At 51.7% G+C, this 23,626-nt stretch overlaps 1 pseudogene; it reads right to left on the bottom strand.

Annotated features, from left to right (window-relative positions):
- Nucleotides 1-1,179: 1,179 nt before the first annotated feature.
- On the bottom strand, nt 1,180-5,557 carry LOC129051451 (keratin, type I cytoskeletal 14-like; annotated as a pseudogene).
- Nucleotides 5,558-23,626: the final 18,069 nt, after the last annotated feature.

Genomic DNA, 23,626 nt, shown 5'->3' with positions numbered 1-23,626 from the left:
TAGCCCCTCAAAGGAAGGAAAGGCATTCCCCACCCAGGGGAGGCTCATACAGTCTTGGCTCTTAAGGTATAGTCTCTCACTGGATTCTTGTATCAACCTCAAGAAGCAGGGCTCAGCATCCTTACTATACAAGTAAAGACACTGAGACTCAGACTTTCCAAGCTCACATCTGTTACAGAACAGAGACAGGGTTAGAAACCAGTCTATTCCCAAACCCTCTAAAAATGCTCTCATCGTGGGTGGATAATCACCATGCCCTAGAGATAGTTTACCCAGTATTGCCAGCACAGCCATGCCTTGAGCCAGCACTATGCCAGGCCCTGTGCTGGAGGCCTTAAAGGCATTCTTCCAGTGAATTCTCCCAACAAGCCCATAAGGTAGATACTATCATTATGACCCTTTTACAGAAATGGAAGCTGAGGCTGGGAGATGGTCATCAACTTGCCCTAGGTCAACCAAGTGTAAGAAGGATTACATCCAGTACCAGAGGCAAGAGCAGGTGGGGTGGAGGGAGATGAGACTGTCAGGAGAGCTTGAGTTCCTACCTTCGGTTCATGGATCTCCAGTAAGGGGTTCTAGGAGACCCCTGAACCCCATGAAATTGTATACAAATGTTATGTGTGCTTATTTGAAGGTAGGGGGCAGAAGGAAAGATCTATAGCTTTATTATTCTCCAAGGAATCCCTGATCACAAAAACATTAGGAATCCTTAACCTAACATAGTGCCTGACATAGGGGGACTCAATGTCTGGTGAATGAATGGACACACATGAACATGAGTGAGGAAATGAATGAATATCCCTCCTTACTCTAGGAGACACCCCATATGACCTGGTACACACATCTATCTTTGTCTTCTGAGATGGCGAAAGATATCCTGGGACCTGAGCCCAACCCACCCACATGACTTTTCTCCCAGTCCCAGGGGCCATAGCCAGGTGCTATGACAAGCTAGAAAGAGATGCTTCTCCCACTTTCTCCCCATCCCCACTCCTAACAAAGACCAGACAGAGGCGAGAATTATGCAACTCAGATAATGAAGCTGTATTGATTGCCAGGAGGGGGTGAGGGTGAAGCAGGGTCCAGGTGTGAAGTGCTTAGGGGGCAGGAGAGGGGATCTTCCAGTGGGATCTGTGTCCACACAGGGGGCCTCCTAGGCCTGAGTGGGGCTGGGCAGCCTCAGTTTTTGGTGCGAAGGATCTGCTCATGGGTGGACACTACCTTGACATCCTGCACATCCATGACCTTGGTGAGGATTTGGCGGCTGGAGGGGGTCACTGGGGAAGAGGCCAGAAGAGGACGTTACCAGAGGTGGACAGACAATGGACTAATCAGGAGTAAGGAGGCCAAGAAGGTGAGGAAACACAAACTGTCTCCCCGTTGCCCTCTCCCCTGATTACTGCTTCACTCCCTGCTGTTGCCCAAGCACTGATACCGTCAACACATTTCTTTCAGACTAGGACTCCCAAAGGTCAGAGACAGAGTCTTTGTCCTCAGATTAGAGCTTCCTAAGAGCTCACACCCGGCTGGTTCCGTCCATATTCACCCAGTGGAGTGGTCTCGGTGGGAAGAGCCCTGCAAGGCCCTGTTCATGGTGCTGAGCACCACAGCAATGGGATCTGCCACAGACACCAGGTAGAAGTAAGAGGTGGGGGCTGCCTCTCCTAGCCCTAAGGAGGGTTTAGAAAATAGCTTCTTCCATCCAAGGAGGTTCCCAAGGGAAACTGGGTGACATCACTAGAGCTCAGCCCCTCACGGAGCCCCTAGCCAATGCCTAGACCTGCTTGGGGTACAGAGGGCAGCCTGGAGCCCAAGTCTGCAAAGGATGAAGGTCTTACCGGTCTCTGGATGACTGCAATCCAGAGGAGAACTGGGAGGAGGAGAGGCTGTGAAGACAGAAAAGGGCAGGATCATTAGATACATGGTGGGGCTGTGACAGTGCCATGGGGGGGCGGATTAGGGGGAGGGCCAAGAATCACTGGGCATCCTTACCCTCCAGCAGGCAGCGGTAGGTGGCGATCTCCTGTTCCAGCCACATCTTCACGTCCAGCAGGATCTTGTACTCCTGGTTCTGCTGCTCCATCTCGCAGTGGAGCTGGGCCAGCTGCTCCTCCATGCTGTCAATCATCTCCTGGATTTGGGCCAGCTGCACGAAGTAGTGACCTTTGGTCTCCTCCAGGCTGTTCTCCAGGGATGCTTTCTGTGAGGGAGGGAAAGGGAATCAAGGATTAGTGAGTGTGGCCATTCTCTCCCTGCCAGTCCTGAGCGCACCACTGGGCCTGGCACTATTCCTACCATGCTGAGCTGGGACTGCAGCTCAATCTCCAGGTTCTGCATGGTGTGCCAGAGCTCCGAAATCTCGTTCTTGCTGCTCTGCACCAGCTCGCTGTTGGTGGCCACCTCGCGGTTCAGCTCCTCTGTCTGCAAAAAAGAGAATGACATTCACACCAGAAGGCCCCAGAAGGCAGGTGGTCTGGGTTCCTTCCACCTCAAATGACACTCACCTTGGTGAAGAACCATTCCTCCGCATCCTTGCGGTTCTTCTCTGCCATCTTCTCATACTGGTCACGCATCTCGTTCAGAATGCAGCTCAGGTCCACACCAGGTGCAGCGTCCATCTCCACATTGACATCTCCACCCACCTGGCCTCTCAGGGCATTCATCTCCTGCACAGCCAGGGATAGTCCATACTCAGAAGTTCCACCATGGCAGTGGATTGGGGTTCCTTAGTCAGGCCTGAATACTGCCCTCCCACCATCACAATTCTATCTCGACTCTCCCTTCTCTCTCTCTCTCTCTTTTTTTTTTTTTTTTTTTTTTTTCTACAGGGTCTAGCCTTGTTGCGCAGGCTGGACTCGAACTCCTGTCTTCAAGTGATCTTCCCATCTCAGCCTCCCAAGTAGCTGGGACTATGGCATGCACCACCGTACTCAGTCTCCCTGCGCTTCTTTTAAGCTGGCTTTTCCATATAGTTCTCACCTCGTCGTGGTTCTTCTTCAGTTAGGCCAGCTCCTCCTTCAGGCTCTCAATCTGCATCTCCAGGTCAGCTCTGGCCAGGGTCAGTTCGTCCAGCACCCCAGCACCCGGCACATGCCATTGATGTCAGCCCCCACACTCATGCGCAGGTTCAACTCTGTCTCATACCTGGAATGACCCCAGAGAAAAGGAATGAGACACCCATCCTGACCACAGTGAGGGCTTTGTTCTCTTCTCCCTGCAGCTTCTCCCAGAGCTGGTGCCTTGTGGGTGGTTTAAGGAGCCAATCTTGAAAATGGCATGGTTGAACACAGTGCCCATTGATTGCTCAGATATGAACATTCCTGGGGCCTGGGGATAAGGCAGTTCATTTTGCTGCAGAATTCAGGAGGGGGTTGCACTTCTAGCTTCAGCCAACAAATATTGCATAAGTCCTCCAACTATGATTCCCTCCTATACTTCAAGGGCAGTTGGGGAAGTGGAAAGTGCCTCTCCCTGAAGAAGTGGTTCTGAAACCTGGCTGTGGACAAGAATCACCCAGGTAACCTGCTATAAATAGCTGAATCAAAACTCCAAGGGTGGGGCCCAAGAGTCTTATTCTTTTATAAGCACCACAGGGAGTTTTCATGCAGCTATTCTGGCGCTGGCTAGTTCTATTTGGGAAACACTGCTCCAAAAATGCCCTACTTTGGGGACACTGGATGTTCTGGCTCACCACTGCAAACTCGCTTGGTGCAGAAGTCATCCGCGGCCAGATGCGCATTGTCAATCTGCAGAAGGACGTTGGCATTGTCCACTGTGGCCGTGAGGATCTGCAGGATGGAAAGGGCACAGGTAATTTTTCAAATGGGCTTCACAAATCAGACTTCACTGTCACCTACATTAAGCTCTTGCTTCATGTTCTTGCCTGAATTCCCCTTTTCCCCCACAAAACTTGACCATAGCAGCCTAAAGGAAAACAGATGCCCCAGGCCTGTCCTAAGACTTTGCTAACTCATGGTCAACAGAGGGGGTAGATGCAGCCCGGGGCTTAGAATCAAAAGCCCAGGAGTTCTGGTCGCAATTCTGCCACTGACTTGCTGCAAAACCTAATGGGTCTTGGGGCTTCAAGTTCCCCACCTCCAAGTGAGGAGAGTAATCTGAGGCTCCCTAGCCCTCCTTCCTGAGCTGGCCTCTCTTCTCTCTGCATCAGCCAGCCCTGCCAGTCCTCTGCAGAGATGCACATTCCTTTTCAAGCTCATGGGCCATGGGACTTCAAATGGAACTTTCTCAAGAGATAAAACCCAACTGGCACAGGGGATTAGAAAAGAGGACTCAAGGGAAGAATAAGATATATTGGCCCCTGAGTCTGATTGGAGTTCCCCACCTCATCATTGAATTTCCCTAATCCATGCAAGGCATTAGAGCCCAGCAGACTCCTGCAGAGAGGGATCCTAGGTGATGTGGGAGCAGTGAGGAGGGGGCTGGAGTCAGGGCACAAGCCTGCCAGGCTCCCTTTGTGCAGGGCACATCAAGGGGCCACACTGATTATCTCTGCAGGCTCTCCATGCCTGCCTGGCTGTGGGGAGGGACCAGCCTGTACCAAGGCCTATGGGTGGCGGCAGCCACAGCCCAGACTAGTGAGCTAATGAGTGGTTTGGATGTCTTGCCTGGTCCCGTTAGAGCCTCGCTCCTTGCCTGTGCTGGAAGGTAGGACACAAGGGCCCCAGCCTTGGCTCTGCCATTAATTTGCTATGTGACCTGCAGCTGGTCACAGCACCTCTTGAAGCTTCAACTGCTTCCTCTGTAAAATGTAAGGACAGGAATCACTGATCTCACTTGATCTGAGGATTTGAGATCAGAAGGGGATGAGCAGGCTGGGGAAGAGAGAGCATCCTCTCACTGATCAACTCTTAGGGCATCCAAGACCTCGAAAGAAGGGATCAGGGGTGGGCTCTGTCTTATAGAGAAATCTTAAGGTGTCAGTGTCCTGGGGAATCTATTGTTCCCAGAAGGAGCTAGCTGGAATGGCACCTTCTGCTGCCCATTCACTCATCTTGTTCCTCAGATCCTCGATGGTCTTGAAGTAGGGACTGTAGTCTTTGATCTCACTGGGCCGCTGCTTCTGGTACCAGTCACAGATCTTCACCTCCAGGTCAGCGTTGGCCTCCTCCAGGGCACGCACCTTGTCCAGGAAGGAGGCCAGGCTGTCGTTGAGGTTCTGCATGGTCACCTTCTCACTGCCCACCAGAAGCCCATCACCACCAGCAAAGCCACCACCCAAGCCAGCACCCAAGACACCACCGAAGCCAGCACCAAGGCCACCACCATATCCTCCCCCAAAGCCACTACCAAAGCTGCTGCCGCTGCCGAAGCCACCACCATAGCCGCCCCCCAGCCTGCAGGCTCCCCCAGAGGAGAAGCGGGAGGAGGAGACAGACAGGCCGCCTCCGTAGGTGCTGGGGGTGCGGCAGGACCCTCCGGCCAGGACGGAGGAGATGCGGCTGGAGCCGCCCCCGATGCCGCCCCCGATGCCACCCCCGATGCCGCAGGAGCCCTTCATGGAGCTGGAGGAGGTGAACTGGCAGCTGCAGGTGCTCATGGTGCCGAGGAGGGAGGTGAGTGAGCAAGCAGTTGGCTGAGTGAAGAGAAGGTGCTCAGGTAAATTGGAAAGGGATGTGAGTGCTTTATACTCCTGGGTAGGGGGTGGGCCTGGCACTTTCCATTCCCCTTGGCTTTCATCACCCACAGGCTAGCGCCAACTCCCAGCCAGGTCCCTCCTCTCCTCCGCCTCATCATGTCTGTCATATTTTACTGGAAACTTATTGTTTGGGGTGTTTTTGTCTTTCTTGTCCCGCCAGGCGTGATTCACAGGGGAATGTGTGGGCCTGCAGGCTACACTTTCCCATGGGGTCCCGGGAGTCCCAGCCCTCAGTAACCTGCACACTGGGCTCAGCCAGGGTGACAGAGAGCAGGGCCTCTGCACCTTAAACCTGGTGACCTGCTAGCTCTCCATGAACTGGATGGGCCTTTAACATCCACTTAGAGGAAGCCCACCGCTGCAAGGGACAGATACCCAGCTGGAGAGCACCGGCATGGCAAGGTCATCTTGGGCACAGAGAGGCCTCCCTCACCATGACCCGCTATTAGAGACAAGGAGGTCTGGGGGGCCCTCCCAGGCCTGACCTGCCATGCTGTGCTGAGAAGCCTGTCCCGTCCCTGAAATACACTCAGCCAGTCAGGTGTATGGTGATTCCCACCCCAACACCCCCATCAAAGAGAAATCCAGGCAGCTCTCCCCAGCCCTGGGCACACACCCTAATTTCCTCCCTACGGTGAGGATCTCACATCCACCACACCATAGGGCGGGTGGCCTCATGGAGGCCAGGAAACAGCCTGGAGTCAGGTGGGTCCTGGCTCTGCCATTTACGCCCCTGTGACCCAGGGCTTGGCACTTCTCTGAACCTCAGTGTTCTCACCTGCAAAGTGGGAGTCATACCATCTACTCTGCCTACTGCAGTCAGCTCTGAGAAGCCAATGCGATGGCGTATGTGAAAGGCTTTTGTAAACCGAGTATGGCAAGAAGCCTGGTTGGCATTGTTGTAGCCCAGGCTTAGCCCCAAAGTGGATGGAGCTGCATCCAGGAACAGGCCTGGGGGGCCTTTTTTTCTTCCAGCCCCAGATATCCTCTCAGACCCCCAGAACATCCCTAGTGTAGGCAGAAGTCTGGCTCAGGCTCCCTCGTTTGAGCCCCTTATGGAACTGGCCCAGGAGATGTTCTGGGGAGGAGTAGAGGCTGGAGTGGAGCCGGGCTGTGCCAAGGGCAAGGCTGAGGTGGACACGAGGGTCCCTGACTCCTGAAGCCCCAAGGGTCGGGGGACATTTCTAGGAGTCCACTTGGTCCTGCTTTGGAGGTGTGTATATCAAAACTTCAGTAATCTCCCAGACAACCTCCCAAAGCAAACCCTTCCGGCCCCCACCCCACCCTCCCGTCAGCCCCTCGGCTCCTCAGACCCCGGCAGGCATGTTGGGAGGAATGTGGTCGTGTCTGGGGCTGCCTGACGCATCCTATCTCCTCAGACAGGCCCCAACAGCCCCTGCTGGAGGCTCCAGTGCTCTTCCTGGGATCAACTGCTCCTAGAAGAGAAGCAGGACCCTCTCTCACCCCACCCCCAACCTTGACTGTCACCAAAGAAGAAGCCAGAGAGGGGAGCCCCCCACTACTGTGGCCTAGGTGCTTGGAAGACAATGCTGAGACAGACACCTGAGCTGTGGGCTCCCCAAATCTGCCAGCAAAGGACTCTCGAGGACGTGAGTAAGCCAGGGCCCCACCCCGCTCCACCCACTCCTGACAGACACTCCTAATCTCCCTGCAGAGAATGGTCCCCCAACCCTGGCCCAGCCCTACAATTTCCCCAGAGAGAGGCGACAGGGGTTTTGGCTGAGGGACAGATGCTTTCGTTGGGAGGCAAGTTGCTGTTGGCTGTGGGGCAAGGGGAGGCTGTGCTCACTGGAGAAAAATGCTGTGTCCAGAGGGATCTGGGACTGGGAATGGGGTGCAAGGCCCAATACCGGCTTCCTCTGTGCCCCGCCACCCCCACCTACCACCACCACCCTGTCTCCTTCTTCTGCAGGGATCAGGAATAGAAGCTCCGGCGCCCAGGACATAGGAACAGCTCTACTTTCCCTTTCATTTGATTCAGTGGAACCCAGAAGAAACTCCTTCCTCCTCCTCCTCCGAGGGGAATCCAAAAGATAAAGATGGCAGGGAACCAATGACAGATCAGTCCATGCACATAATCTTAAAAGGCACTTCTGCAGCCCCACCCCAACCCCACACACCGACTCCAGAGCCCTAGCATGGAATATAAGCCTGATCCCCCACACCCGGTCTTAGAACCATGGCCTAACCTGGAGCCTGAGACCAACCTCTCTTCCCCTGCAGACAAGGACTCAGTGACCAAGGAGCTGCAAACAGCCTGGCCAAGCAGGGAGCAGACAGAGAGGACACCACACTCCCGTCCCCTCCCTGATGCCGAAGAAGCATGGTACTCAGACATTTTAAGGGAGGGCATTTTCTAGGGCATCAGGGGTTAAAGGGTTGCCAGTCTTGACTGCTGAGGCCCAGAGTACCCCCCACCTCTGGACTTCTAGGCAGGCTTTGTGTGAGCAGCATTACCTGACCCTCCCTCCAGCCTGCCCCAAAAGAAGGGGGGTAAAGGAGGAGCCCCGGGCAGGACCTCTTGTGGTTAGTGAGTCTCCCTGCACCACCCTACATGGGGGAGCCCCATGCCAATCCAAACAGGTGAAGCAGGCAGGGCCAGGCAGCCCCCACAGAGCCCACACTGTGTGCTGAGGACTGTGCTGGGCACCAGGAGATGGCATCCTAAGGAAGGAGGAGACCTCAGGACAGCCCCCACCCTTGGAGTGCACGGCCTAATGGAAGAGACGATCCCTGCCTGTAGGAAGGTCCCAGCATGAAAGAGAAGCAGGAATGCACATCAACATTACTTAACATACAAGCAAACAGAAGAAAAGCACAGACAAGAGAGATTGGTTTCCCAGGGCTGCCATAACAAATTACCACAAATTTGATGGCTTGAAACAACTGGCTGGGCATGGTGGCTCATGCCTATAATCCCAACACTTTGGGAGACCAAGGCTGGTGGATCACCTGAGGTCAGGAGTTCAAGACCAGCTTGGCCAATATGGTGAAACCCCATCTCTACTAAAAATACAAAAATTAGCTGGGTGTGGTGGCAGGCACCTGTAGTTCCAGCTACTCAAGAGGCTGAGGCAAAAGAATCACTTGAATCTGGGAGGCAGAGGTTGCAGTGAGCCGAGATGGCACCACTGCACTCCAGCGTGGGCAACAGAGCAAGACTTCGTCTCAAAAAAAAACACACAAAAAAAAACAACAGAAATGTATTCCCTCTGGAACGCATTTCTGGAATACATTCTGGAAACCGTAAGCCCTGAATCAAGGTGTTGGCAGGCCCATACTCCCTCTGAAGACTCTGGGGAAGAGCCCTTCCTTGCCTCTTCCAGCTTCTGGCATTGTCGTATCCCTGCCTTCATCTTCACGCGGGCTTCATCTCTGTCCTTTTCAGTCTCTTGTAGGACACTCATTGGATTTAGCAATCACTCTAATCTAGTAGGATCTCATCTCAAACCTTACCTTACTTACATCTGCAAAACCCCCATTTCCAAATAAGGGCACATTCTGAGGTCCCAGGTGGACCTGATTTGGGGGAACCCTGTTTGACCCACTATACCACATAACAGACTGGGTGCTCGTCACCTTGCAAAGCAATAGTAAAAACTAGGTAGGGAGATGGTTGAGACGAGATGTGGGGGCGGCCCAATCTGGAAGGCTTCTGGGAACAGGCTTTAGCGTGACACGTCAAGTTGCCAGGGACTGGATGGCAGGGAGCCACAGAATTCTCGGGTCTTGGGTCCGTACTTGACATCATCCACTTTTATTTATTTCTTTCTTTTTTTTTTTGACACAGGGTCTCCCTCTGTTGCCCAGACTCTGTTGCCCAGACTGGAGTGCAGTGGTGGGATCACGGCTCACTGCAGCCTCAATCTCCTGGGCCCAAAGGATCCTTCCACCTCAGCTTCCCAAGTGGCCAGGACTGTCACCATGCCCAGCTAGTTTTTACTTCTTTGTAGAGACGAGGTCTCACCATGTTGCCCAGGCTGGTCTCAAACTCCTGGGCTCAAACGATTCTCCCACCTCAGTCTCCCAAACTGCTGGCATTACAGGCATGAGCCACCGCATCCAGCTTCTTTTTTTTTAATTTTTATTTTGAAATAATGTTAGACTTGGCTGGGTACAGTGGCTCACACCTGTAATCCCAGCACTTTGGGAGGCCAAAATGGGTGGATCACTTGAGGCCAGGAGTTTGAGACCAGCCTAGCCAACATGGCAAAACCCCATCTCTACTAAAAAATACAAAAAGTTAGCTGAGCATCATGGCGAGCACCTGTAATCTCAGCTACTAGGGAAGCTGAGGCAGGAAAATCGATTGAACCCGGGAGGCAGAGGTTGCAGTGAGCCGAGATCGCACCACTGCACTCCAGCCTGGGCAACAGAGCAAGACTCTGTCTCCAAAAAAAAAAAAAAAAGTTAGCCTTTAAGAAAAAGTTACAAAATAGTACAGAGAGTTCCTGTGTATCCTGTGTATCCTTCACCCAGCTTCCCCTAATGGGAGCATACTACATAAGAATCATACAATTTCTGAAACCAATAAATTGACATTGCCACAATACTATTTTTTTTCCCCGAGATGGAGTTTTGCTCTTGTTGCCCAGGCTGGAGTGCAGTGGTGCAATCTCGGCTTACTGCAACCTCCGCCTCCCAGGTTCAAGCGATTCTCTTGCCTCAGCCTCCCGAGTAGCTAGGACTACAGGCACTCGCCATGAACCCCTGGTGATTTTTTGTATTTTTGTTAGAGACGGGGTTTCGCCATGTTGGCCTGGCTGGTCCCAAACTCCTGACCTCAGGTGATCCACCCGCTTCGGCCTCCCAAAGTGCTGAGATTACAGGCATGAGCCACTGCACCCAGCTGACACAATACTATTAATGAGCTAAAGGCTTTATTGGAACTTCCACCAGTTTTTCCACAAATGTTCCATTTCTGCTGCAGGGTCCAATTTCGATCTCCACATTGCATTTAGCTATCACGTCTCCTTAGTCTCCTCCTATCCATGACAGCTCCTCAGTCTTTTCATGTCTTTCATGACCTTGACACTTTTGAAGAGTACTGGGGTGATCAATTATTTTGCAGAATATCCCTCAGTTTGGGCTTTTCTGATGTTTTCTCATAATCACATTGAGGTTATGCACTTTAGCAAGAAAACCACAGAAAAGAGGTTGCATCCTGTCAGGCATGTTGGACAGATATGTCGTGTGTCTTACCTACTGCTGGCGCCGCCAGCCTTGTTCGCTTGGCTAAGGTGGTGCTGCTGGATTTCTCTACTCTCACGTTTCTGTTTCTCCAATTGAAATTAACAAATACCTTGAGGAAGGTGCTTAGAGACTCTGCAAAAATCCCGTTTCTCCTTAAAATCTAACCCACTGAATTTTGCCTCCATCAGTGGGGGGAACGAGCTCACGTCAACCTGAGTTTAAGAGCCTCATTTGAAGGAACTCCTTGAGGGACTGTGGCTTGCAGGAGAGACTTTGGGACATCCAAGCCCAGAGAAAGAACTCTTTCCTGCTCTCTTGTCCAGCCCCAAAACCTCTCAAACCCTCTCTGTGCTCCAAGACAGCAGTCCCCAACCTTTTTGGCACCAGGGACCAGTTTCATGGAAGACCATTTCTCCATGGATCTAGGGGGTTGGGGGTGGGGATGGTTTCAGGATGAAACTCTTCCTCCTCAGATCACCAGGCATTAGTTAGATTCTCGTGAAGAGTGAACAACCTAGATCCCTCGCATGCACAGTTCACGAGAGGGTTTATGCTCCTATGAGAATCTAATGCCGCTGCTGATCTGACAGGAGGTGGAGTTCAGGCGGCAGTGCTCACTCACCAGCAGCTCACCTCCTGCCGTGCGGCCTGGGTCCTAACAGGCCACAGCTGGTAGAGTCTGTGGCCTAGGAGTTGGGGACCCCTTCCCTGAGACACTCCCATGCCGGCTTCCCTTCACAATGTATTATTGTGGAGAAATAGCACATATTTCTCTCACGATTGTCAAGAGCCTTGCTAGGCTCCCACCAGCCCTGGGGGAAGAAGAGGGGAATCTGGCTCCTCTCATGTCACAGATGGGAAGTCTTGAGTCCAGAAAGGCCCGGAGTCAAGTAACAAGTTGGAGCCCCCCTTGTGATTCCCAGGCCCCCAGAACCTGCCTGGGGCTGAGCTTCTCCTTTCCTCCTGGCAGAGTCCTGCACCCCTCCCTCTCCTCTCAGCCCTTCTGCACCCTCCCCTGGAGTACCCCCCACTTCTGGACTTCTAGCCAGGCTTTGTGTGAGCAGCATTGCCTGACCCTCCCTCTAGACTGCCCCAGAAGGAGTGGGGTAAAGGAGGAGCCCAGCGCAGGGCCTCTTGTGGTTAGTGAGTCTCCCTGTACCACCCTGCATGGGGCAGCCCCGTGCCAGTCCAAACAGGTGAAGCGGGCAGGGTGAGGCAGCCCCCCCAGAGGCCAACCCCCTTCACCTTGCCCATCCCTCTCCCCGCCAAGCCTCAGAAAACTGTGTGGAGAGTGGGTAAAGCTCCTAGAGCTCAGGGCTGTCACTTGCAGAGACAGTGGGCTGGGGAGGGAGCAGCCGCTGCTGCCAGAAGGGCAGGGCTTCCGTGGAGGCCATGAGTCGGCTAGCAGGCAGGATGGCAGCACAAGGGAGCAGGAGCCTAGAGCACCTCCTGAGGCCCCAGGTCCCCTTTCTCCCAGAAAGCAGGAGCTTAGAGCACCTCCTGAGGCCCCGGGGTACCCTTTTCCCAGACAGCTATGCCACCTGCTGATTTCCCAGGCCAGCCTGCCCATCTGGGCTGACACAAGAGATGGGCTGAGCCAGCATTTCAGTGTCTGTGTCCTTGTCTGAGCCTCTGAGCTGTGCCACAAGGCTGACAACAGAGCTTGGCCAGCCCACATTATAGAAGAAGAGGCCAGGCGCGGTGGCTCACGCCTGTAATCCCAGCACTTTGGGAGGCCGAGGCGGGTGGATCATGAGGTCAGGAGATCGAGACCATCCTAGCTAACACGGTGAAACCCCATCTCTACTAAAAACACAAAAAATTAGCCGGGCATGGTGGCGGGCACCTGTAGTCCCAGCTACTCGGGAGGCTGAGGCAGGAGAATGGTGTGAACCCGGGAGGCAGAGCTTGCAGTGTGCGGAGATCGTGCCACTGCACTGCACTCCAGCCTTGGTGACAGAGCAAGACTCCGTCTCAAAAAAAAAAAAAAAGAAGAAGAAGAAGAAAGCTCAGAGGTGGAGGAGTTCCCCCAAGGCCCATAGCAAGTCAGCTGCTCACTCAGGGTTCCACCCCAGCTCAGCTGGCTGCAAGCCTTACTTTTTAGTGACAGGTCCCCTCCTGCTAGAAAGTCCCCAAAAGTCAGAGCCAAGAACAGCATCTAGACCAGGCTCTTAACTTTACAGATAGAAAATGTGAGTCCCAGCCAGGGGAAGGAATATATCCAAGGTCACACAGCAGAAGTGTCACCCAGGGCTCTGAGCTAGGCAGAGTAAGAATATGCCTGGGGTGAAAATGGCTGTGCCTGCACCCCAGAATCATGTTCGGGTTTTTAAAAATGCAGTCAGGTAGCCAAAGGCAAGAAACAGATTAGTTTACAACCCTGCCGCTAGCTCCCAGTTCAGGCAAAATGCAGCTTAAATGCTCCAGCCCATCACTCATGAGGCCCCACTGTAAACTGGGTCCCCTCCCCAACAGGCCTGTCCCCTTGCTGGTCCCCACATCTCCATCCATTTCCAATCTCTGCCTGAATTTCCACATATGTCGTCTCTTCCTACCCAAACCCCTCATGTTCTTTAAGGCCAAGCCTCAGTTCCGCATATAGATTATGCAGATTCCTACAGGCTGTGTGGCACAAAGTAGGTGCTCAATGAAGGAAGGAAGGACAGAGGAAGGGAGGAGGGAGAGTAAGAGGAGGCAGGAGAGAAGGAGGACAGAGAGAGGGAGGGAGGAGGGAGAGCAGGAGGAAGGGAAAAGGAAGAGGGTAAGGGAATGTAGAAGAGGGATGGATGGATGGATGGATGGATGGACATATAGACGGATGGATGGATGGATGGCAGGTGGACAGATGGATAGATGAGTGGAAGGAAGGGGAGAAGGAGGGAAAGTGGAGGGATGAATGGGTGGGGTGTGGTCAGGCAGGGAAGTAGATGAATGGATGAATGGAAGGAAGGAATAATAATGGATGAAAGGATAGAAGGATGAACAGGAGGTGGGTGGATGGTGGGTGGGCAGGTGGGTGAAGGATGGTGGAGTGCTGAGAAAGGACAGTGAGCCCAGCTGGGGACAGAGGGGGCCAGCATCCTAGAAGAGGTCTTAACTGATCTGAACCTTGAAGATGAGTAGATGCTGAGCAAGCAGCGGAAGTGAGGATAGATGTCCCATTTGCCCAAGGAAGCACCTGGGCGAAGGGCAGACGTGTGAAAGACTGGTCTGATGGAAACTGCAAGCAGTGTTGTATTGCTAGTGTTCACAGCTCAAGGCTGGGCCTGCCTGATGAAACTGATAGCCTTAGGCCAGGTGGTGATAAAGGTGCTGGGAAGCTCAGACTTTATCCTAACGACGCTGGAGCCACTGAAGGGTCCTAAGCTGGCAAGAGATGCTGTCAGATGTTTCACGAAGGCCACCCTGGTGTCCATGCAGAACATACTTTGCCATGGTGTGGGGGATCAGTAGGCAGAATTTGCCATATCCAGGTAAGGGATGTTGTTGGCTCAGACCTCTCCTCTTCCAGGAAGTCCCACCTCATCAGCTCAGGTCACCTGGCTTTCTCCCCATCTCTCAGCCCTCCCAATGCTTCTGTGATCTGTGCCCCCACCCTTGATTATACCTCTTCATAGTGCCTTAGGGGTCCACAAAGTGTTTTTCACATAGTCAGTCCTCAGCGTTGCTCTGGTCTGATGTGGGAGACACAACCCTTGCCCATGGGCTGTCCAGTCTGATGGAGGAGGGTTTCAGAGCCCAGAGTTTTCTCTGTGCCATAGGCTGAGGGGAGCCGGGAGCACAGGAGCCACAAGGTGGGGTGGATTAGCACACACAAGTTTTCTTGGAAAGCGTGTGCTTTGACTCAGGTTTTCAAAGAAGGAAGAACTCTGGAGGGTGCAGTGGGGAGAGGGCGTGGCTGTGGGAACTCCAGCACAGTGGTCAGTTACGGGGAGAGTCAGCACCTGGGAGTCGGAATGTCTGTGTCAGGAGTCCTGAGCTCTGGTCGGCAGGACAGAGGGAAAGGGAAAGAGGAAGGGAAGGGGTCGCCGAGTAGTTCTAGCCTCATGGGTAGAAAGAGTCATTTCCCACAGTCAGAAATGTGGGAACAGATTCAGCATCTTGCACCCCACCTCCCTCCCCAGACGTGATACCACATGGGATCAAGGAAGGAGCAGGGCCTCCCTGATCAGAAAGACCAGCTTTCAAGTCTTGGCTCCATCACTGACAAGCCATGTGACCTTGGACAGGCTGTTGCAGCCATCTAAGCTTTGGTTTTCTGTCAAATGGGAATAGCACCAGTTCAGCCTGTCAGGATTATTGAGAGGAGTGGGTAAGTCAGGGCAGGTGGCCAACATGGTACTTGGCACAGAGGAAATGTTTGGTAAAAGTTCACTTAAATTAAGCCCTGGAGTTGGACCAAAGGGGGTAGGGGGTGCAAATGGAGAACAGGTGTCAAGGTTCAGCCAAAGACCTTGAGGCAGAGAACAAAGAAGAGTCCAGGATGTTACTGGAGCTCCTGTTGCAGGAGCTGGGAGCTGCTGAGGTCAGCCGGCCAGGTGATAGGCTGGTGAGTCTGCAAGGGCCTGGCCAGGGTGGAGGCTGTGGGAATAGGGCAGGCCTGGAAACTGATGAGGAAGAGTCAGCGGATGGTTTAGGTGTGAGGGGAGGAGGCCTGGGAGCTTCCAGCAGGGCCCACATTCTGTGGCTGGAATGAGGGGATGGGGAAGCAGCCTCTCAGGTTCCAGTGAGGCCATCCTGGCTGTCAGTGCAATATCTGCAAAAAAATGACCACTTCTGTCCCCCAGTTCCAAAAGAAAGCATGGATGGCTTATGATGAAAGACACATTTACAATAAAACTAAAAATATCCAGCAAGGATAGAAGAAAAATCAATCAAGAATTAGGTAACAGGATATATTGATGGGCAGATTTTGGTTGCAAGCAACGGAAACGCAGCTTGAATTAACTTCTAAAAGAGGCAATTCAGGGCTGGGCATGGTGGCTCACACCTGTAATTCCAGCGCTTTGGGAGGCTGAGGCAGGAGGATCACTTGAGCCCAGGAGTTCAAGACATGCCTGGGCAACATAATGAGATACCATCTCTACAAAAAATGAAATAAAATAAATAAAATAAAATAATTAGCCAGGCATGGTGGCATACACCAGTAGTCCCAGCAACTCGGAAGACTGAGGTGGGAGGATTGCTTAAGCCCCAGCAGGTCGAGGCTGCAGTGATCCATGACCGCAGCACTGCACTCCAGCCTGGGTGGCAGAGTGAGACCCCATCTTAAAACAAACACAACAAAAAAAGACAATCAATAAAACAATAAATCAAGCCCCAATTTATAACGTTTATTTTTTTCGTGTTGTAAATATCCCCACTGTGGCCAATTTCAAGCAACCAACAGGGAGTCACTTAACACAGGGTTGGGAAGAGACGTGCAGTAGCTCACTGCCTTATAGCGTGTCCAGCATATAGATAAAATGGTCATAAGTACCTCAAGAGCACAGATATTAGTACAATGTAGTAAAATAATTTGGAAGGAATGAGTTTTCTGTATGCATTACCTTTGTTCTCAATATAATTCACTTAAAGTTCGTATAATTTAATTGTTGATGAGCACCATATTTAACAATCACCTTGCAAAATTCCTGAAATTTTAATATCCGGCTCCTAAGAGCCAGCATGAGCCAGCTCCAGCGTGCCAATGAGCCTAGAGGTTTAGGCCATAAGCAAGAGACTAGGAGGGACAAAGGGAAAGCTTCTGGATAAAACAAAGTGAAAGAGGGAAAACCAGATTGGGGGAGGATATTGGTGAGGGAAGGGGAAGAAGAGTTGGTGGGCCCCCGCGGTTAGGGAGACAGCCTAGGTGGACAGGAGCAGAGGCAGCATCCAGAGGCTGTCCAGCCTTCACAAGGCAGACCAGGCACTGTCTGCCTCCCAGGGAGCCCCATGGGGGGATCCAAGTCTGTGCTACCTCATTATCTCAATTATCTCATCAGTGTTCTGTTGGTTGTTCTCTCTGTCAGCATCTAGTGAGGACTCTTCTACTGCAGCACTCAGTGTGCATCTGTCCTTTGACTGTCCCAGCTTGAGTGATGTCTGTGTGTCCCAAGACTTTGTTTACTCCCCGTCTAACTTAACCCATATGGACAACACCCCCTTCAAAGAACTAGAGGAGTGATTGGGGGAAAGGAAGTGATGGTGCTGGGGGTGTTGGAGGTACTGGAGGTAGTGGTGGTGGTGGTGGTGGTGATGGTGGTAATGGAGGTGGAGATGGTGGTAATGATGGCAGTGATTATGGTGGCGATGGTAGGGACGGTGGTAGTGGGGGTGGGGGTGGTGATGGTGGTAATGGAGGTGGAGATGGTGGTAATGATGGTGGTGATTGTGGTGGCGATGGTAGGGATGGTGGTAGTGGGGGTGGGGGTGGTGATGGTGGTAATGGAGGTGGTGATGGTGGTAATGATGGTGGTGATTATGATGGCGATGGTAGGGATGGTGGTAGTGGGGGTGGGGGTGGTGATGGTGGTAATGGAGGTGGTGATGGTGGTAATGATGGTGGTGATTATGGTGGCGATGGTAGGGATGGTGGTAGTGGGGGTGGGGGTGGTGATGGTGGTAATGATGGCAGTGATTATGGTGGCGATGGTAGGGATGGTGGTAGTGGTAACAGTGGTAATGATGGTGGTGGTGGTGGTAGTGGTGGTGGTGGTGGTGGTGGGGGTGATGGTGGTGATGGGGGTATTGGTGGTGGTGGTGGGGTAATGATAGTGACGATTATGGTGGTGACGGTGGTGGGGTAATGATAGTGACGATTATGGTGGTGATGGTGGTGGTGTTAGTGGTAATGATGCTGGTGATGGTGGTGGTGGGGGTGTTGGTGGTGGTGGTGGTGGGGGTGATGGTGGTGATGGTGGTGATGGGGGTATTGGTGGTGGTGGTGGTGGGGGTAACGATAGTGATGATTATGGTGGTGATGGTGGTGGTGGTGGTGGGGGTGGGGGTGATGGGGGTGATGGGGGTATTGGTGGTGGTGGTGGGGGTAATGATAGTGATGATTATGGGGGTGATGGTGGTGGTGTTAGTGGTAATGATGGTGGTAATCGTGGTGGTGGGGGTGTTGGTGGTTGTGGTGGTGGTGAGGGTGGGGGTGATGGTGGTGATGGGGGTATTGGTGGTGGGGGTGGGGGTAATGATAGTGATGATTATGGTGGTGATGGTGGTTGGGGTGGTGGTGGTGGTGATGGTGGGGGTGGGGGTGATGGTGGTGATGGGGGTATTGGTGGTGGTGGTGGGGTAATGATAGTGATGATTATGGTGGTGGTGGTGGTGGTGGTGGGGGTGTTGCTGGTGGTGGTGGTGGGGGTGGGGGTGATGGTGGTGATGGAGGTATTGGTGGTGGTGGTGGGGGTAATGATAGTGATGATTATGGTGGTGATGGTGGTGGTGGTGGTGGTGGTGGTGGTGGGGGTGGGGGTGATGGTGGTGATGGAGGTATTGGTGGTGGTGGTGGGGGTAATGATAGTGATGATTATGGGGGTGATGGTGGTAGTGTTAGTGGTAATGATGGTGGTGATGGTGGTGGTGGTGGGGGTGTTGGTGGTGGTGGTGGTGGGGGTGGGGGTGATGGTGGTGATGGGGGTATTGGTGGTGGTGGTGGGGGTAATGATAGTGATGATTATGGTGGTGATGGTGGTGGGGGTGGTGGTGGTGGTGATGGTGGTGGTGGGGGTGGGGGTGATGGTGGTGATGGGGGTATTGGTGGTGGCAGTGATGGTAATGATAGTGATGATTATGGTGGTGATGGTGGTGGTGGGGGTGGTGGTGGGGGTGGGGGTGATGGTGGTGATGGGGGTGTTGGTGGTGGGGGTGGGGGTAAAGATAGTGATGATTATGGTGGTGATGGTGGTGGTGGTAGTGGTAATGATGGTGGTGATGGTGGTGGTGGGGGTGTTGGTGGTGGTGGTGGTGGTGGGGGTGATGGTGGTGATGGTGGTGATGGGGGTGTTGGTGGTGGTGGGGGTAATGATAGTGATGATTATGGTGATGGTGGTGGTGGTGTTGGTGGTGGTGGTGGGGGTGATGGTGGTGATGGGGGTGTTGGTGGTGGTGGGGGTGGGGGTGATGGTGGTGATGGGGGTGTTGGTGGTGGTGGTGGGGGTAATGATAGTGATGATTATGGTGGTGATGGTGGTGGTGGTAGTGGTAATGATGGTGGTGATGGTGGTGGTGGGGGTGTTGGTGGTAGTGGTGGTGGTGGGGGTGATGGTGGTGATGGTGGTGATGGGGGTATTGGTGGTGGTGGGGGTAATGATAGTGATGATTATGGTGGTGATGGTGGTGGTGTTAGTAGTAATGATGGTGGTGGTGGGGGTGATGGTGGTGATGGTGGTGATGGGGGTGTTGGTGGTGGTGGGGGTAATGATAGTGATGATTATGGTGATGGTGGTGGTGGTGTTGGTGGTGGTGGTGGTGGGGGTGATGGTGGTGATGGTGGTGATGGGGGTATTGGTGGTGGTGGGGGTGATGATAGTGATGATTATGGTGGTGATGGTGGTGGTGTTATTGGTAATGATGGTGGTGGTGGGGGTGGTGGTGGTGATGGTGGTGATGGGGGTATTGGTGGTGGTGGGGGTAACGATGGTGATGATTATGGGGGTGATGGTGGTGGTGGTCATGGTGGCGGGAGCGGTGACGATGAAGGTGGTGATGGTGGTGCTGGTGGTGTTAGAGAAGGTAAGTATGACAATGAAACCCCTGAGTCAAGTTTCTTGTTGTTCTGTAGAACAGAACAGAACCAGTTTAAGCAGTCATCCCCTTGAGCTAGCTTAGGGGTAAAACATACCCTCTTACAGTCTCATTCCACCAAAGGTTAACGTGTATTGAGGACTTACCAGGGGCCAGGTCTTAACTTCATCGTGTCTTCTAATCCTCAGAGCAACACTAAGGCAGGTAGGGAGTGGGGCTGGGGTTCAAGCCCAGGCAGATCTGCTCATGGGGGTGGGTGGGGGGTGGTTATTCTCACTGTAGAGAACTCACTAAGGCTGCAATTCTTGTGGCCTTGTGGGCAGATAGGGCAAACACCAGCCACTGTTTAAGCCTCTGTAGGTCCACAGCCCAGTCCCCACCCCCTTACCTAGAAGAGGAGGAGGGAGAGAGGAAGCGTCAGCCAAGGCCCAGCTATTGAGAAAGAACTCTGCCAGCAGGGGAGCTGCCCATCCCCTCACACATCAAAGGCACCTCTAGGAGGAGGAGGACAAAAAGCACAATTACCTGTGTAGGTGCTGTAAGTAAGTATCTTATTTAAGGCCAAGGTGGCTCCTGACTTATCACTGAATCCCTCCCCTGCCTCCACCCCGAGCCCAGCACAACACCTGGCCCAGAACAGCCCCTAAGTGGACTTGGACTGAATTCATTGGCCTACTGCTAGCACCCACCTTCTCTGCAAGCCTGATCAAGTCAAATGAGACCAGGATTTGCTCAGCAGGGAAGATCTATGCAGAGGCGGCACAGGGTTGGGGGTGCAGGGCATTCTGACACCCCATCTACTACTAGTCATGCACCCTTGAGTAAGTTGCTCAGCCTCCCTGAGCCTCAATTTCCTCACCTGTAAAATGGGATGAGTCAGGTGCATGGAGATAGCAAGGAGGCCTTGCAGGGAGCATGCAGGGAGGAGGCATTTGCTCCAGCTCAGCTTTAGGAAGCAGAACACAGCTGCCTGTCTGCAGCCTAGCTGCCAGAATCAAATCAGGTAATAAAGGGTTGGGCAACATTAAAAATTGTCCAACAGGAGAGAGAAGGAGCAAAAAATATTTATTGGGTACATACTGTGTGTTTTATCCACCCTTTATCTCCTTTATTCCTCAAATAAACTCCTTCAGATAAATCCTAATACCCTAAATGTACGGATGAGGAAACCGAAACTCACAAAGACCAGGGGCGGGTGAAGGATCCCTCCAAGTTCACGTTGGAAGTTCAGCTTCAGGTTAGCCTCTGCCCTCCCCCCAGCTATTCGACACTACCTCCTGCAAAGGACTGTGATCTGACCTTTTTAAAAAATGTTTTCTTTTGGTTATCAGTTTTAATTTGTATAGTTATATTATTATCTAAGCATAAAGTAAATTAAAAATCTATTTTATGATCACATAAAATTGACAGGCCAGAATATTAGTGCATGCAATCTGTTTCTAATTAGGAAGTCGATGTGGTATTCAACAAATTAATTGCTTTTTTGGTTCTTAAATTGTTGTTTAGTTTCTTTATTCATATACGCACATACACACAATTTTATGTATAAGTATTAAAATGTGTGTGCACTCTTTTTGTTCCTTTCCTGTTTTTCTTGGCTCCCCTTTTCCCCTCAACCACTGCCACCCACATCAGCCTTCAACCCCACCCCCACCGTAATCTATCTTAATAACTCTGTATGTATCTTTTCATATTGTTGGTGCGTATATAATCTCACAGACACATGTACATGCATTTTCATAAATGAGGGATGAAGGATTTGCTGTTTATTTCACACAAATGAAATCAATATCCTACATGTACGTTTCTGCATTCCACATTTCTCTCTCCCCAATCCCTGGAGGAATCCTTCCTTGCCATCCAATAAATAGCTCCAATTTATTGACTATAATGCCTGCTTAATACTCCAGGGTAGGAGTGGACCATTATTTATTCCACCTGTCCACTATCAATTTTTAAAAATCTGTTTGCCATCTTCTGTCACTACAAATAAACAGCAGTAAATATCTTTGCACATATGCCTTTTTATACTGGTCTGTTATTTCTATTAATTTAAAATTAAGTGAAGTCCCTTAAATAATTTGAAAATCATCTTTGCTGTATAATCATATATAACAAAGCCAGAAAAGAACCTGGGAGAATAAAAGTTCTGGTGACAGAACAATGGATGAATGTTTTCATTTTCTATATTTCCTTTTATTTCGTCACACTATTCATATGGTAGATAAAAGCTAGAGACGTATGGCATTTTTTGTTGTTTGTTGTTGTCGTTGTTGTTGTTGTTGTTGTTGTTTGAGACAGGGTCTCACTCTGTCACCCAGGTTGGAGTGCAGTGGCACACTCTTGGCTTACTGCAACCTCCACCTCCTGGATTCAAGCGATTCTCCCACCTCAGCCTCCCAAGTAGTGGGGCTACAGGCACATGCCACCACGCCTGGCTAATTTTTGTATTTTTTGGTAGAGATGGGGTTTCACCATGTTGGCCAGACTGCTCTCAAACACCTGACCTCAGGTGATCCTCCCTCTTCGGCCTCCCAAAGTGCTGGGATTACAGGTGTGAGCCACTGTACCTGGCCAACGCATGTGTTTTATGTGTAACAATCCTATCATGGTAGGAGAAAGAGGGACCCTTGCAATCAGCAGTGTGTTAACAAGGGGTGAAGTCAGAAATGGCATCTCCTGAATAGCGGCCACTATTGCTTTAACACTCCCTGATCTGCTCAAAGCCCTTTGGGGGTCTTGGACTGTTGGGGATTCCAGGATGCAGACAGCACATCAGAGGAGGGGCCAGATAAGGAGCTCCGCTGCCTCGTGCCTCAGTTCTGTAGATGGGGCTCTATCCGTCCAGGGCTCAAAAAGATATTTGCTTTCACATCCATGCCAGCTTGTCAATACCTACCCATGGAGACTGCCCTGTGCCAACACAATGGGAGGCACGTGGAACCTGGAGAAGCCTGCCCTCAAGAAATTCTCTTCTGAGCAAGTTCTGTGGAGTCCTGAAAGAGCAGAGACTTTTAAACCAAACTTCTATGGCCTGACTCCACAAGTCTTTACTGAGTGTCCCTTGTGGGCTGGGTACCATCCAGGGGCTGTTGGCGACTAGCAAAACAAAAGTTTCATTACTGTTTATGTTTCAGAGAGCAGACAGAAGGTCTTAAACAACAAGCTACAGCAGTGAGAAGACAAGCATAAGAAATTGCTTATCTCATACACTAGGAGGGACACTGAGCTTATTACAGCTCTCAGAAAAAATGGACCCAAAGAAAACTGAGCTTTACAAGCATACCACTCATTCATTTACATCAGCAGATGCACTTTATGGGCTGCCATTAATTCTCACTCTGGTCATTGTTTTTGCACCTCATGCAATTATCTAAAGCAATATTTCCCAAACTTTGACAGTAAGTCAAGCATAAGGAATCTGAAGGTACATTCAAATTAGACAAATTTCAAGAACCACTGGGAGTACTCAACCTTCTCAGCTCAGGTGCCAGGATCTTAGGGAGTGGGAAAGACCAGACAAGAGCAAAAGGCAGTCTGATTTGGGACTTGAATCTTAGTTTGAGAAATCCAGGCAGTAAGCCATTTCCGCATGGAAATTCCGGTTCCCTTATTGAAGGGAAAACTCATATTTCTGCACAATATTGTCCTTCTGTTTAAAAGGGGCTCATGATTTGTTTCTACAAGATAAGAGCAATGAACGAGAGATAAGTGATTCCTGCTCTCCCCCAAGAAAGTTTTTTTTTTTTTCCTTTAACTACTGTAAACCTGAATTTCTGCATCTGTCAGGTAGAGGCCTTTCGTGATGAGCTTTCCAAGGATCTGCTCCTGGGGGTTAAGCACTCTGAAGATACGGGTACAGACAACTTCTTTAAAATAGCACCCATGCCCGGGCTGGGCGTGGTGGCTTACACCTGTAATCCCAGCACTCTGGGAGGCTGAGGCAGGCAGATCACTTGAGGCCAGGGGTTTGAGACCGGCCTGGCCAACATGGTGAAATCCTGTCTCTACTAAAAATACAAA

The sequence above is a fragment of the Pongo abelii genome, chromosome 19, assembly GCF_028885655.2.
Source record: "Pongo abelii isolate AG06213 chromosome 19, NHGRI_mPonAbe1-v2.0_pri, whole genome shotgun sequence".
NCBI lineage: Eukaryota > Metazoa > Chordata > Mammalia > Primates > Hominidae > Pongo > Pongo abelii.
This window is presented reverse-complemented; position numbering and strand designations above follow the sequence as displayed.